This window comes from Trichoplusia ni, chromosome 14 (assembly GCF_003590095.1).
Source record: "Trichoplusia ni isolate ovarian cell line Hi5 chromosome 14, tn1, whole genome shotgun sequence".
Classification (NCBI taxonomy): Eukaryota; Metazoa; Arthropoda; class Insecta; order Lepidoptera; family Noctuidae; genus Trichoplusia; species Trichoplusia ni.
The window spans coordinates 22,489-38,728 of record NC_039491.1 but is presented as its reverse complement, the minus strand read 5'-3'; the positions used below and the strand labels follow the sequence as shown (position 1 = coordinate 38,728).

At 33.9% G+C, this 16,240-nt stretch overlaps 1 protein-coding gene across 1 annotated transcript in view; it reads right to left on the bottom strand.

The window, feature by feature from the left end:
- The window catches only part of LOC113500450 (short neuropeptide F), a 57,079-nt gene extending 52,966 nt beyond the window's left edge, over positions 1–4,113 (bottom strand). Inside the window, exon 1 of the mRNA XM_026881256.1 lies at positions 3,773–4,113. The gene's annotated coding sequence lies outside the window, so the exon portion shown is untranslated. The remainder of the gene's footprint in view (positions 1–3,772) is intronic.
- Between the last annotated feature and the right edge of the window lie 12,127 nt (positions 4,114–16,240).

The window sequence follows — 16,240 nt, the reverse complement described above, 5'->3', positions numbered from 1 at the left end:
CAAACAAGAGATTCCGAAAAATAATATATGTTAAAGGAGTTCCTCACATATTCTAGTCTTTAGAAACAGTCAACAGATCAATAGTGAAACCGCTGGAACAAGCAAATGTGCTTAAAGCTATCGAACAGACGACTAATGTATTCCCATTAAACCTCATTGCCAGAGATACGGAAACGATGTATGGGTTTCATCATAAACGTCAATTTACAAAGACTCACGTGCCGGCCTGCATGCAACTGGCACAGCAGAAACTTTGCAACGAGTCAGACCTCCTTTGACAGATATTAGAATCGATCGTTATGGAGATAATCGGATTTCGAATGCATTCAAATTTTGACAGACAATTTCATGTTCCATTTCTAAGTTCATTTTCCAATTGGCATTTGTTTCGGATGAACTGTTGACGTCGTAAAAGTCTCGGTGACAAATAGAACGCGAAAAGTAACCTAAAAATATTATTATGTTGTCTAGTGCTCAAGTAAAATGTATATTAAGCAGTACATTTTTAGCCAAAGTTTTTAGTATTACCCACACAGGTCAAGCTAACTAGATAACTTCCTGTAGGCGAGGGATACAATTTTGTGTTTTTTTCATTCGTGTTAAATGTGACAGCCATAAGAACGCTTTTAGTAAATGTCAAGGGCAAAAATTGAGCAAATTGATCGTGAAAAGGATGAACAAAAATGTTTGAAAACCAGTAGTTTTTTTGTTTTTTTTTAATTTTTAAACACTCACTGTAAAAAATTAACTAACAGAGTAATGTAAATTGTCAAACGTCGAATGCATATATAGATGAATTATAATATTTTGCAGGCAGTGTGATTTATATGATTTGAACGCCGTTTTTAATTTTAAAAATTTTTTAATTGGCGGTTATACATTTTTGGTAATGTTTTCCTTAAAATTCATTTTTTTTTGTTAAATTTCGTTACTCCGACAAATAATTACAAGATTACAAATAATTGTACTCTTCATAACTGAGTAAATCTTAATGGTTGTCACTCAGCTGCCATTAAACTTTAAGCAGAAGGAATAAAACTGTAAAAGTATAAAAATGCAAGAATTACGACATTAATTGTGTACTCCCTGTAACTGTGACGCTGAAACTGAATGACGTCTTGCAATAATTACAGGGACGCCTACTGTCATTAACTGTATGTTTTAATGTAAAATGTTTTTATCCTAGCTCTTTATTAATTCTCTTTCTTAATTTACTAACGCTTTTGTATTTATCAGCGCATGTCGAGTGACTAAGAAAAAAAAAGTACCTAGTTAGTTTCATAAAATCACTGATCATTTAATTCTGACACTTATTGGCGATATTTGTATACTGAGTCAGTATTTAAGCTGCAAATATTATTGTACGTTACAAATAAATATTTTGATGTTATTGTCATCGTCAAACAAGTAAATAGTTGCCGATAATTTCTATTAATAAAAAACGTTCAATTCGTTTGTCACGGTAGTAAATAAAAATGTTTATTTCCTTAGATCAGTTTAGGCAACGTATTTACACAATCAAATACCATAACGTTACTAGAACACTTTAATTAATATTAGAAATGAATATTCATTTATTTGGCATTAAAATATGATAAGACGAAAAACGAATTAAGGTTTTGATGCTACAAAACTATAGAAAATTAGTTAAAATCCCGATTTTTCGTTTCGTCGCGTTCAGAAGTTGAGTTAGCTTTTCGTCGGTTTCTAAATTTATATAAATTAACTATAAGTAAAATACCGTTGAGCTCCTATTTTTTCAGAACACGCCAACATTTTAATTAAACAAAAAATATCTTAATTGAACACAATCTAGTTCAAAACCATTTTCCTCACTCTTGACTAAATTTGTGAACGTGTATCACAAAATTTCGAGAATTGTACGCTATATATGGTTTCTATTGTAACATATACTTTAACATTTATAAAAAAAAAAACAATAATAATTTATTTGAACCACGCAAAGGTTTCAAATGAAATGAGGCCGTAGCAATGAGTATTGTTCCGATGTATCTTGTGTCGTTAACAACGAAAAATTCTTTTAAAAACAATTGAAAACGAGGTATGTGGAATAAAATAGAACAATTCTTGAGATATCGAATATCAGACTATAATCAAAAGGAACCGAGGTTACTGTTCGTCGTACGCTTGTTAACGTTCCAAACTGAAATTGTTTTTGAATAGACGAGGAATAATTGTGTTCTCGAAGCGATGCGCTTTCCTTTGCCATCCGTGTACTATCCATTGCATAAAAAAAACTACCAAAGAGGTTTTACAATCGACTACCACTAATCGTCGATTGAAGTCGCGCGACCGTAAGTCTTGACCCTCGCTCTTGGAGCAAGTCCCAACACAATATTATCGTTTCACAAGTTGTAACTATTCGTGGTAACGCAGTGTTAATTGCTAATTACGTTATCCCGGAAACTTTGTGAACACGAACCCTGGTAATGGCAAGCAAGGGTACTGTGGACCGCACGCCAGCTACTGGCTACGAAAATTAATCTTATTAATTTAAAACTGACGATAAATTAGTTTATATTAAATTTCTAACTATTACATTTAATTTTCTTACTTAGCAGTTCATTTACTATTGACGATGACGACTATTCAACCGGTATTTGAAAGTTCTTTGTCTTATCATATGCGTAATCGAAAACTAGTGACGTATTAAATTTTAAAATCCTGATATTGAATGCCACAGATTCTCTATTGCTATTCCAACTCTTTTAAATAATTACTAAAGCAAAAAGGGACTTTTAAACTGTATAAGATGATTTTAGTATCTTGTTTCCATGAATTTACTATGTTTCATGGAACTGTCAAGTCCACTGAACAAGGTCGTGGAGATTTTGATAAATGTAATGTGTCAATATATTGTTGAGTGACGTTATTGCTTCGATATCCCGATCGGCTTATTCCGCGCTGTATACTCCTAGTTCAACACTTATTGGTTATGACACAAGATAATTGTCTGCTTATATTATGTTAGTTTTAAGGCCTAAGAGGAAAGGATGTATTTGCGTAGTTTTAAACAAAACTTAGGCATTTCTGAATAATTGTTTTATGTACGTTCAAATTGGATAGATTATTCAGTATTATTTTAAAATGAAGTTTATTAATGTGACATTTATAACACTTGTTTAAAAATAACCGTAACTTGCGTGTTTCATTAATTGCTCTTGTTAGACTCTTGAACATAATTGCACCTTTAAATAGAGAAAATTATTGCCGTAATAGTTTTTCTATTATTGATTTTAAAACTTATAGTCTGTTCCATATAAGTAATTTATTTTTTAAATAACTTTGCACATGCTTTTTTAAATAACTTAACACTGATTTATTTGGATAATAAAGTTTTACTTAATTAATATTTTTCTTCTTTATACACTCTGCTTTAACAGAGTTATTAAATTTTATAGAATACTCCCGTATTAGTAGAATTTATTTCACTTTTAATATTTTATTAGATTGCATAAATTTTGACTGTTGCGAAATTAGTTTTTTTGTGGTTACTTGCCACCCCTCTTGTTTAACTTTATTTAGTGTGTCATTTAAATAATTTTACGTCAGCATTTTTATTTAACTTCTCTACGAATCTCAAAAAAAATATCCATCATTATATTTGGTAGAAAAAAACAGTCATTTTTTTTCTGAATATTGGAAATGGATTCGAAGTCACAAAAACCATTATTATGATGAAAAAAAATAACGTAATCCTATGAATATATTTTCCGAGCGACCTAACAATAATGATATGAGGTCGACTTACCTGATGTGGTCGTCGGGAGCGGACCGTCACTTGTGGCTACTCGGTGTCACGTTTCCGATGTGATTGCGCACATGCAATAACAAAGTTTGAAGCATGCAGAAGCTTATATAGCGCGCCGCCCCGCCCACCGCCCGCCTCGGGGCGGACCGCGCCGCTTAGCCTTCGCCCGCCAAACTCTACGCAACCACAACTTTTTCAAGTTAATACTAACTTTGAAACTTTTCAATGGCTTTAAATTTTAAGTGAAAGGGTTTCAGGTATTCTTATAAAAATATATGTAATAAAATCTGTTGTGGCTCATACGATTGATCCCTGAGATGGAGACACAGTAGTGAAATGAACCCAGTGATCAGTGACCATTTTTTGCCTTTCTTCTGACTAGCGGTGTGTAACGTTAATGAAGATGTTACAAGTGAAAGAAAGGTGGATTGAGAGTCACAAAGGATATCTTAAAACATTTCATAAACTCGTACGTATGCATGTGTAAATGCAAAACGGATTCGCATCTAATATATATCCATAAGTTTAGAAAAAGTATTTTAACAACCTAAACAACAATTGACTCGCAAACTTCCTAACAAAAAATATTTAAAAAAATCATTCAAATCATCTTCAGTATAAATACAAAAAAATCGAAATAGAACAAAACTTTTCTCAAAGTAAACAAACAAATATGAAAGTTAAACAAGTATTCGAGGGGTAACCTTTAATAAATACTTGCGGGTAACATTTTGATTAAAGCCTATACTAGTAAAGGAAAAATACCAAAACTAATGGAGTTCCTCTTTCAATAAAAACATCAATTCCCTGAAGGCGGCCGCCTGTAATAGAAACAGGTCGCGACAGGAGCGAGATACTCCACAAATCTAAATTCGCTATTATCTACAGGTATGTGACGATATCTTCGTATGTATTGTTTGAATGATAGTTTGTTTAGGTAACTAGCAGCTATCTGCACATATATATACACGGTGTTTTTTTAGTCGTCTTACAAAAGCAGCCCAGTTCATGTATCCGACGGAAAATACCCCTAGGCACTATTTATTATTATTTTTTTATCATCAACTAAGATAATAAGTACGAAGAAAATTAAACAAGAGAAATCCGAAATATACTCTTAAAAATGATAAAAACGCTGCCGCCCGCGCCCATCACCATTGTTACAAGGCTCGGACCGCGCTCGCAACAGAGCTGTGTTTCTAAAAAACTACGAATTGCATCAAAATATTAAATAAAAATTGCATTTTTTTTTTCAAATCTCATAAATACCTATTTTTTTATCATGAACGTGTTCTAGTCATTGGATACATGAACTGGGCTGCTTTTGTAAGACGATTAAAAAATCACGGTGTATAGGTATATTTAAAAAAAACTGCTCCCGCATTGAGGCATTTAATCCTTGTGTCGCAGTGGTTTCACAAACATACAATTCTCATGCACAAAGATTATGTCTAGTGATCTGTAATTTGTATTTTCTCCTCGCAACTACAGCAAAGCTAGAGACCATTGAAACCTCAATGTTTCCTATTGTTTGAGTATTATATTTAGTTACCTTAACATAACTTTTACAAATACCAATTGTTTTGCCGTGCTTCCTGGAAATTTCGTTTTATCCCATAAAGAACATATATTTTATTTTTTTAAGACCTGACAATTTTCAAAGAAGTATCTAACTGTAATAACGTTGCTCCAAACAGGAAGAATCATTTACAAAAAGTTTTTCCTTGAATTTCATCCGCATAAAATATTTTATGGCTGGTCCTGCGAAGAATACCCATTTTTGGGTTCCTTACCCGAAGTTTAAAAAACCCTATACCTGAGGCATCGCATCGCCTGTCCATCCGTCTAGTACCAGGCAGTATCTCGTGATCTGTGATAACTTGATACTTGAATTTTTCAAGAATGATTTATTTCTAGAATTTTTAGTTATCCAAGAAGTTGTTTCTCTTTAGAATAATTATAAGAAAACTCTCAGTGTAGTTGACCTCCACTTGACCGGTTTTTTACATTTTCACTAAGCATACAATGAAAATCAATTGCAATACTTGGCATATTACTAAATATTACGTAGTATAGATAGATAACAACCCACAGCTGTTTGCCTCTGCATCAAATAATTAACATTCCCATAATTACAAAGGCCATTGACAATTGTTTTTCATTCTATGTGACGTCATTACCGTCATCTGTCATTCGCTCTCCACTTGACCACAATAATTACCCTCGTGTTTACATAAAAAGTAATCAAACCATTCTGCTGTTGGTAGTTCTGATTTCAAAATAAATAAACGATCATCGTTATGTCAACTTCAAAAGTTATTGAACTTTCGATTGATTGAAAATTTATAGTTCAAAACTTAAATATCGAACAGTTATTTTCTTTGTTTTAGTTATGAAACTATTTCTATTTTATTAAAACTGAAGTAGGTGCTTTTAAATTAAATGCCATTAAGTACTTAATATTATAAATTCCATAGTAAGTGTGTGTGTGTAGTTATCTTTTCACGCCTTAACTGTTGTAGCGATTTCTAAGGTAGGGAGGTGGCTGCCGCTTTGGATTAACGCATAGGCTTACTTACAATAATGTAATGTTTCTACTGCTTTGTCCGTCATCCACGCGAGCGAAGCCGCGAGTAACGACTAAACGAAATTTTTATTACTTTTCAACAGGCTATTATTTAATGTATTTCTTAATTTATAATAAGTTACTAGTAACACATAGATGTTTTTGTTAACAGTTATTTCATCAAATATGATTTACAAATAAATATGTTTATATTTACACAAGATCCTGAATTGATTAAGCTGAACTAGATGCTACTATAAAAACATGTCGTCTAGAAAATCTAAGAATATTTTCAAATGATTGAGCTGGGTCATCTATTATCTTCATATAAACCCAGCCCTCACAAGGATTCCCTTTGCCCGGCCGACCAGAATAAGTGCCCTTGAAGGGACTGAGGTGGACCGTGCCTAAAGAAAACAAGAATTTTCTACTAAATTAGGATCTTAAAATAAACATCTAAACTTATAAGATATATTTTTTTCTCAAACAATTTTATGCATATGACGCCTACAATATTGTAATGTACAGGTTCGAATGTGTAGATGTGTGTGTGTGTGTGTAAGCCGCTGTACACCCACACAAACGATCGCCTAAGTCTCTCCGATTCTCTCGTGGGAGGCAGTATATTGTCGGTCATAGTGGATATATTCCTCGAATATTAAATATATTTGTCATTCTTAGTAAAATAAAGGAAGCGTTTTAGTGTCCATGCCCTGTTCGAATTTGGTTATTTTTATCATCAGCTCATTTTTACTGCAAAATCTATTTTTATGAGGACTTTTTAAAGCGAAACTTTAAACATTGCAGAAGTTAAGGCTAACTAAGGCTCCTATTTGTCTCTGTTCTTCACCACGCTGTATCTCATGAAACAGAGCGAACATGAGCTATTAACAAACAGTTGAAATTTAGACATTTTACAGAGAATGTTATAAAAAAGTAATATTAATAAAAGAAAGAGATTAAGCAACTGTTGGTAGCAAAAATATAGGTAGCGGCTGACAATTTTTCCTTGTTACTCGTAGATTTTGTTTAAATCGCTTTAAAAATGTAATCTCTCGGCTTTCGACTCTCTCGAGGTCTAAACTCTGAATTAAAGTTTCTGCTTAATTACAATGTGGTGATGGACTTTACATAGTAATTAGAGTAACAACTATTTAAGAACTACCCTAAAATTTAAGTCAACAAACTTTATCAAGAACTTTCACTGCAATAGTTAAAGAATTATAAACTCACTGGAATAATACTACATGATTACTTTATGATAAGAGTAAAACTAATTCTACCCCAAAAAATTGTCAAAATAATATTAATACTTTTAGATTTACAAACACATTTAAGTATGAAGTTAAAAACATACCTAAAGTATCATCCTTGAATTTAGAGTCTGATCTTTATTTTTTTTTTCAATTTTATCAAAGAACAATGTGATCGCAATTACTAATTAATACTTCGCGTTTGTTTACGACCGATTACGACCCCAACTATAGGGAACAGAGAAACATTCCTCTGATTTTAGCCGGTAACCCGTTGCCTTTCCTAGGGCAAAGGAAGTCATGACGATTTTCACCAAGACGCAAAAAGAGTTCCTTATAAATACGAATAAAATTGTAAGTAATAATATTATTATATCCGAAATACCGTAAGAAAATAATGATGGTCAAACATCAAACAATAAGTGAAGGACTCTTCTGTTTCTGCAACTAAAGTCAAGATATTGTATAAGAAGGATGAAATACTTCGGATATGTAGTTCTGTTTACATACCACGTAACAGACCTGTAATAATAGTATTCCGCAATGGACCCCTTTCATAACAGCTCATTGAAATAATAATAGCTACAGCCGCCACATCTTGAAGTAATATAATAGCAGTCGTGAAAGAGACACCGCTATACAGGTTGTAGAGCGCTGTCACTCTTTCACAACGACAATAGTGTTACTTTTATTTTGAATAGATAGAAACAACTTGAATTTTTAAACCTGATTTTGTATTTTAGTTAAAAATATTGTGAGACCTCGCCAGAGCATTGGAAACATTCTTAAAACACCGACTGGTTTTTTTTTAACTGCGAAAAGCCAGGACCTTTACTAACTTTCTAATTAATAATATTTAATTTCTAATTTTAATAAATGTCTAAATTCTCGTAACTAAATCTTTGAATATCTTTAAATACTTGCATATGTACATTTTATTTCAAAATAAAAAATATCACATTGATCTCATGAACTCCAAACGTAGTGCCTTTATGAACTAACTTCTTTTCAGGAGTATCAGTGTATAAAGTTACTAAGACAAACTTACACTAAGAGAGATCGTCGCTTCAATAGCGCCATCTCAATATATTTGCAGCTGACTGTACGCGTCGAACAAAATTACCTATGAAAACAAAACTGAGCTCACACACTCCAACTAGGACTTTTTCCTTCATACTTTACTAAAGTTAGTAGTTAACGCTTTTCAAAATGTAGACTCTAAGTTGTTGAAAATAGAGTGCGATTTCAAATGAAGCCCTGTCTATTGTAGTTTATCTTTGTTAACAGATGAATGAACGTTTACGCAGTAGAAGAATATGTAAAATTGTTCTCATTCCCAGTGGCGCTTGATACAAAGTACTATCGAGTGGCCAAGTATTATAGATATTGCGTTTTATATGATGTTTTCTACATTATAAAATTTAAGAACCGTTTTCCTTTTAAACTTCTATATAAGTAGGTAGTATACGTATTAGTGTCTATTACAGGTTATAAAGTACAGCAAAATAGGCTAGATGAGCTGAATAAATTAAATAATATTAGATCCTGTATTTTTTATATAATAAGGTTATTCTTAAGCGATATACTGTACGTTGTGTTGTGTGCTAAAATTCAAAGTCAATGGACACTTATTTGCAGGCCAGGCGACAGCGGATTTTCTTATAAAAATGTGTTCTTTAGTTGCAAATTACATGAACATATTGTTATCTTACGTTTGGCATAAAACTAGACTTGAAAGAAGTCTCTTCTTTGACATAAAGAACTTATGACAAGTTGCACACTGCAATAATTGTAATTCATAAGCTCGTAATGAAACAAGCAAACACTAGGAAAAGTCATCAAGATTTTTTTCCATAGAGCCTTTTCTCAACCAATAGTATAACATCTTCCGGAATAAATTGAAATCTAATATTTCCAAAAAGATTTCAGTACCTGAATGCTTGGAATTACAATTACCTGGAAATAGAAAGATTATTGGAAACCATAACACAACTCGATTCGGTATAAGATACCGCGACATCCCATTATCTTTTGTCGCATGATCATAAAGAAATAAGCATTTGATTATGACAACCGTAATACAGATACTGGTGTATACCACTTATGTATGTTTGTAAACCAAGTGGTGGTGATACACACAAGTCTTGGTTTTATTTATTGCTAGCTAGTCAAAAAGTAGAGTCGACGCGTGTTAAGTTAGCGTCTCAACTGAAAACTTTTTCACAGTTATTTCAAACGTTTGATAATGGAGAAGTAACGGGAAGTAACAAACATAAAGGTTGTTACGCTAAGTACAAATAGTACTATAAGTATTATGAGTAACAAGTAGTTCAAATATTGCTTTCACTATTGAAACGATGGAGTAATCTATTGAAGACACCACACCAAACCCTTTGCGCATGATGGGTCGCGGCTTCCTTCCCCGCGTAGCACAAGCATTTGTGTCAAGAACGCATGCTTGTTGTGACTGTGGATGTCTTTGTGCACGTGATTTGAATGTTTGTGAAACCCTCCGCGACACAAGAAGTCATAATTACGAGAGTGGTATTTTTTATAAAATCAAATCGGTTCACAATATAGTAAACAGTGTAGATTCAGTGACAAAATATTTTGTCTCAAACTCAATACAATGTGCCTTTTTCTACGACTAAAATTACCAGCGTTGTTGAACATCGTGCGCAGTGTACACCCATCTTTATCCTAATTCAAGAATAGGTCTTACTTTGATCCTTTTACAGTCCTTATCTCCTAATTCTTGAGTAAATTGCGTGGGCCAGTTTGTCGGAATAATCATGGTAATTTGGGAAAACTCGTATTGAATTTCATTGAATTTTTCGCGTTTCCTTGGGCATAAGTTAAGTGTTTTTGCCGCTGTTTTCGACGTATTTAGTAAAAACGTCACGTTTTTTATTCAAACGTTTTAAGTCACGTCCGTATGCGGTGTAAAATGATTTGCGTTTTCTGTTAAAACAAGCTGCAATCTGACAAAATTACTCGATGCCCGGTGTCGGTTGTTGAGATGAAAACATTGAAAAGTTAATATTAAAAAAACTTTGAGTTTGTAATATTGTAGCTACCTTCTGACTGTGTTGTCTGAGTAACGAAATATTACTGAAAGATCTAAATGAAAAACTCTTCTTTACTCAAAGTGCTTAGGAAAACTTGACTGTAAACGAAAAAGACGTTTTAAAAAATCCTAATAAAATTCTGATATTTTGATACAGTATAATGCATAGAATATTATCCCCGTCTAACCCTTGTCGTATGTAGTCCATGTTAACTACTTACAAATCATACTGATGTCATAAAACAAGGCTTTTAATGGGCACTTTCGCCAACTCATAAACGAGAACCCACTAAAATTATACCTTACCGATTCTAATGTACGAATATTATTACAAGTACATTACCGTTTTAGTACGTCTTGTAAGAAGTGTGGTCTGTGGCGAGCAGTCAATGTATGCGGCGCGTGAGTCACTGGGGTGATATTTGAGCGCCGAATACATTCAGTCATTAATAGCGTATAAGAGGTTAATGTGTCTGTCTGTGGGGGTTGTTAATGTACATTACAACTAATATTTGTACGACTCAATAATGTGCCTTAATAATATATTATGTAACGATATTATGTACAATGAAAGCTTTTGTAGATGTGTGCTTACCAATCTGTAATACAAGTTTTTATCATCGTCCTAGCCTTTCTCCCAGACTTGGAGTTGGCTTCCAATGTAATCGGCTAAGCACCAGTGTTTTACAAGGAGCGACTACCGTCTTAACCTAGTTATCTGAGAAACATAATACCCCTTAGGTAGGCTCGTTGTCAGACTTTCTAGCTGCGGGCTACCCGTAACGATTTATCAAAGATTTATGAATAACAGCCGGGACCCACAATTTAACATGCCTCCGGAAACACGGAGGAACTCGTTATGACTACAAGGTGCCCATCTCCGTGCAGACCGTAAGGTGTAGGTAATATCCACAAGGAGTATAGATAATTAATTTGTAGACGTGAAAAAATGTATTTCTAAAATAATGTTATCAAATGGAGTTGCACGGGTCAAAGCTTCTAAATATAGCTAAGTGAGCAGAACCGCTTAAAACTAGAAGACAAAAGGGCTCTCTATAAATAGAAGCCGATAGGGTTGCCACAGTGTAATTATGCAAAAAACGGAAATTGAAATATAATTTATTACATTACTGGCACCTCAAATGTAAAGTAAAGAGCCAGGCTGGTGGTATAGATTTTCCACTGAAGTTAATGATTGTAGTAAAACGCTCAAATATGTGGAAATGTAATTTTGTGTGAATTCATCACGTGACCGAACCTCTAATCTTGGTACATTTGAGCCTCTTTGTTGACTTTACTTGACTAGAGGCTATCATAAGCCATGTGAATTTTGTTTTAGCCTATTTAAATTGTAAATAGGCTTCATACCTAAATCACTTAAACTCTATCAGAAAAGGTGCATAGTTTACACTCGACAGCGTTTCGTCGTTACATAAATAATAAAAAAACTTCACTGAACAAGAATTAAATTAGAAAATGAAAATAAAACGTCGACAGCCCTAACATCGATGCAGGCGGCCCATGTTTCCTGCATCTATCTGTCTATAGCACCCTGGCTTCAAGGCAAGCCTTAATATAACACGATTAGGTTATGCTTGTAAACTGTCGCCTGTTAATAGGGATAAGTAGAGATGTAGGGTAAACACCGTGCAACGTGCAAGGTTTTAAAAAGTTTGCAAAATGTCACCTGAAAAATAGAGTGATCTTATCCGAATAAGGTTTTATGTACCTATTCTTCGCTGTAGTTCTATAGCTCGTCACTGTGCCGCAGTGTGGTCTAGTACATTATTTGTTTGGAACTCTCTAACCAAAACATAATGAGCAATGGATGTTGGTTGTCAATTGAAAACAAAAAATTGACGAGCGATAGGAAATTCTTTTCTTTCTGCCTTCTGGTTTTCTTGCTAGCAATAAAATACCAAAGGCATTGTTTTCCTACTGTTTCTCAAATTGAAAGAACGAATTTATGAATAAAGGAGAAACGATAAATGAAAAATCATCTAATTAAAATTATTAAATACTTTGCTTTCTACCCTTTGCTGGCAGTAACAACGTTTAATCATTTATGATAATAACTTCGATTAAACTCGTTTGACATTCAACAGTGACCTTAGTTATTTTAAAAATGTCAAATGATATTGACACCGATTATAAATAATGTTTTAGTGTAAAAAGTGTTGCTGATAATTTGATTACAACTATTTTTGTTAGACATTTTATTTTTAGTAGGCGTGATCTACGATGAAAAAGTGAATTCCATAGAAGTCGCCGGTAGAATCGCTCAGATGTATGGAAATTATGTTTTTTTCGGTTAGTCATATATTTAAGTATCCCATGCGTTTATTCACTTGATCAGCATTAATGGAAACATTTAGGAAATAAGCGTAGTGTTAAATTGATTCCTTGCTTTAGGATGAAAGTTTTCATCATGAGGAAGGTATTTATTGTTGCCTATAGCTGTCTTCTAGTTCCAGAATCAGATTAACTGTAAATTTAATATTGCATCGTCATTGTCAATCGGAAACCGGGAAGTTGAACAAATATTACATGCAACATTAGATTATAGACAAATGGGTAGGTAAAAGTAAATAATAGCTCGTAGAAAGACCTTACTATCTCCATACCAAATGCAATCGCAGTCCTAAACATAGCATACCTATGTAGATTTGTGTGCGTGTTACACATATCGTCAATAAGCGCCCTTATTACGTGTGTAGGGTTAAATGCGGGGCGCGCCAAATGTCGCCGCTATCATACGAGAGCCATGCTACTGACACTGGTGGTACTACGAGAACTCGTAGCAAACTCACTTCACGTCATCTAAAAAATGTAGATATTTCTAATGATGAGAGCTAGTCCAGTTAAGGCTTTTGTAGGGTTACGTTGGTACCCAAAAGTTACGTAACCCAACAATAAATAAAGGTCGAGGTTCAGCAACGTTGTTGCCGTAGTAAAGTTCATGAAAAACTTTCAGATTTATTTGCCACCGAACCGATTGGTTTGGTCTCTAGCCCGTTTGCATGAAACCTTCAGCGTCGCGAGTCCGACTCGCTCTTGACCGGTTTTTTAGGAGCGAACAATATATATTTTTAATACATAGTCTATAACCAAATAATCTAAGTAAAATAGTTACTAATGCAACTATGAACACACATGTATAGGTACAGATTTTTAACGCCGTGTTATTAAAAAAAATACTTACGATAGATAAATAATTAAACTGATAAACAAATCATACAAACTGAATGCAACTCCTTTCAAAGCCAGAGGGAAGCAGCTTAACGTAATGAAGCTTGTCGGGAGGATCTCAGTGACTGCTGCTACCGTCGTGTCGCCGTCAATACTCCATGCAACGAAATTATTGCGATGCATGTCAGGGAAACTGGCTTTGTTCGGGAATTTAAATCAATTTGTAGCGTATTTATTGAATTAAGGTACCGTTCTTTGAAGATATACCTGCAGATGGTGAATAGTTATCTTGGAATAGCTGCCAAGCATTTTATTGAGAGTTTAGAGTTATTTTTGTATGTCCAAATATATTAGTGCTGAAAGTTTCAATTATGCATCAATTTTTTTGTGATATCTAAATGAGACATCGAAATTTTTTTTTTTTTACCTAGATACACTGCCATTTCGCTGAATTCTTGCAAAAGGTGCCGTACCTTTTGCTAGAATTCAGCGAAATTTCTATTTATCAATGTCACATTTTCGCAAAAGGTTAAAAATAGTTCTTTTCGCAGTAAATCAAAAAAATATGTACTTATATCTTTAAACCAGGTGGCTCGGGAGGTGAAAATCTTCCAACTCCCTCTTTTTACTCAAATCTGTACATAAAAATCACAGCTTTAATGGAGTGATCAAAAAATTACAACCAAAAACGGCTTAATAATAATGTTTTTAAAACAATGCATTTACAAACAGTCTTATAACATTCGTGCAACACAACACTAAAAACGGTGGTAGAGATCGCAAAATATACGATCGAATATACGATATATATAAAATGGATAGTGAACACGTGCCCACTGCCATATTAGTATCTAGCCGCGCATTACGTATGTTTCCACCACCGTGTACCAACACATTCCCATAGCGATGTCAGTGCCTGTACCACGAGATCTCACGCCATAACTGTTACTATTGTAGGAGCGAGATAGCGCGATACATTGCGCATAGACATCTGACATCTCGCTTTCAGAGCGACAGTTTGCATCACGAGATCGCAGCAAGCGCACTAAACTTCATTCGTTCCTAATATGTTCTCGTAAAACTCGACGGCCGTAAACGACTTTATGACGTAGGTAATAGGTACGTAATTCGCTCTCGTTTCAATCTTCCGTGAATTTTCTAAAAATTAAATTGCTGACATGTTAAGAAAATGCTGTTTTTACGATAATATCACTTTTATACTGAAACTGATTTTAGAATGTGTCATAGGATTTCGTTGGGTTAGTTACACAGATTTAGACGTTTTTGGGTATTACTTAGGTCGGTCTATTTAATTAAATTAAAAACCATATCAAAGGATTGGATTTCAATTCAATGTTTATCATCTCTCATTACATTGCTCCTAGTTACGTATTTAGTTATATTCAAACGAGAAACTCTTTACAGAATTATTTCCTGTCGGGATTGTCAAAAGAACTTCACGGTGTTCAAATACTAGAAAAATCTCAAGTTTTAAACGTAGCTCAAGACCAGTCCTCAGACACAAAGTACCGGTACAATGAAAAGGCATTAAACAAAGCGTAGATTAAAATTATCCATTTGTATTAATTAACAAAGATACCTTCATCAGCTGAATTTCAAATTAAAATAATGAAGTAATTAGATTAAGTTAATTTCTGCGCAAACAAGCCTTCGTGAAGACAATTGAAGGATCTTTATTTAACTGTGAAATAAATTAGTAATTTTAATATTGACAATTGTAATAATTGACGTACATAGTGTTATGTTTTGCGTCATGGTGTGACTCGTCACTTAGTTATTTGAATCCTTTGTCAGACAATTGATTTGCCTCAATCAACTGGTGTTTGCTTCTGGACATAAATCGCTCTAATTTGCGCAACCAAAAGAGTTCCTCCACCTTCCCCTAAAAAAAATAACATTAATTTTAAGTCCTAGGAACCCTGTGTTTAAGACAAAAGCAAAAAGTGGTCGACCACTGAAATTGGAAACAAGATTAGTTTCGTGACTTGATTATATTTTTAATTCAAAGTAGAGTTATTTTAGCACCTAATAAATAAAAAGGGCCATGATTAAAAGAGATGAAGCGCCCTAAACGTAGACGTCTTTTTCTCAACTCCAGATGACCCTCACGTCTTAAATTAATATTATTGCAGTGGTGGAAGAAGGATGTTCTTCTTTTCAATGTATTGTGCTCTACAAGTTAAGACACACATATTTTTAACGACTCTTTCAGTAAGGAGTTTAATCCTAGTGTCACGGGGGTTTTCACAAACATTCATATCTTGCACAAAGCCACCCAGATTCTGGACAAGCATTAAGGGATCGCGGAAATACTTTTCCTACGCGGGGATCGAACCCGCGACACAACGCGCACAGTGAGTTTTTTGTGGTTA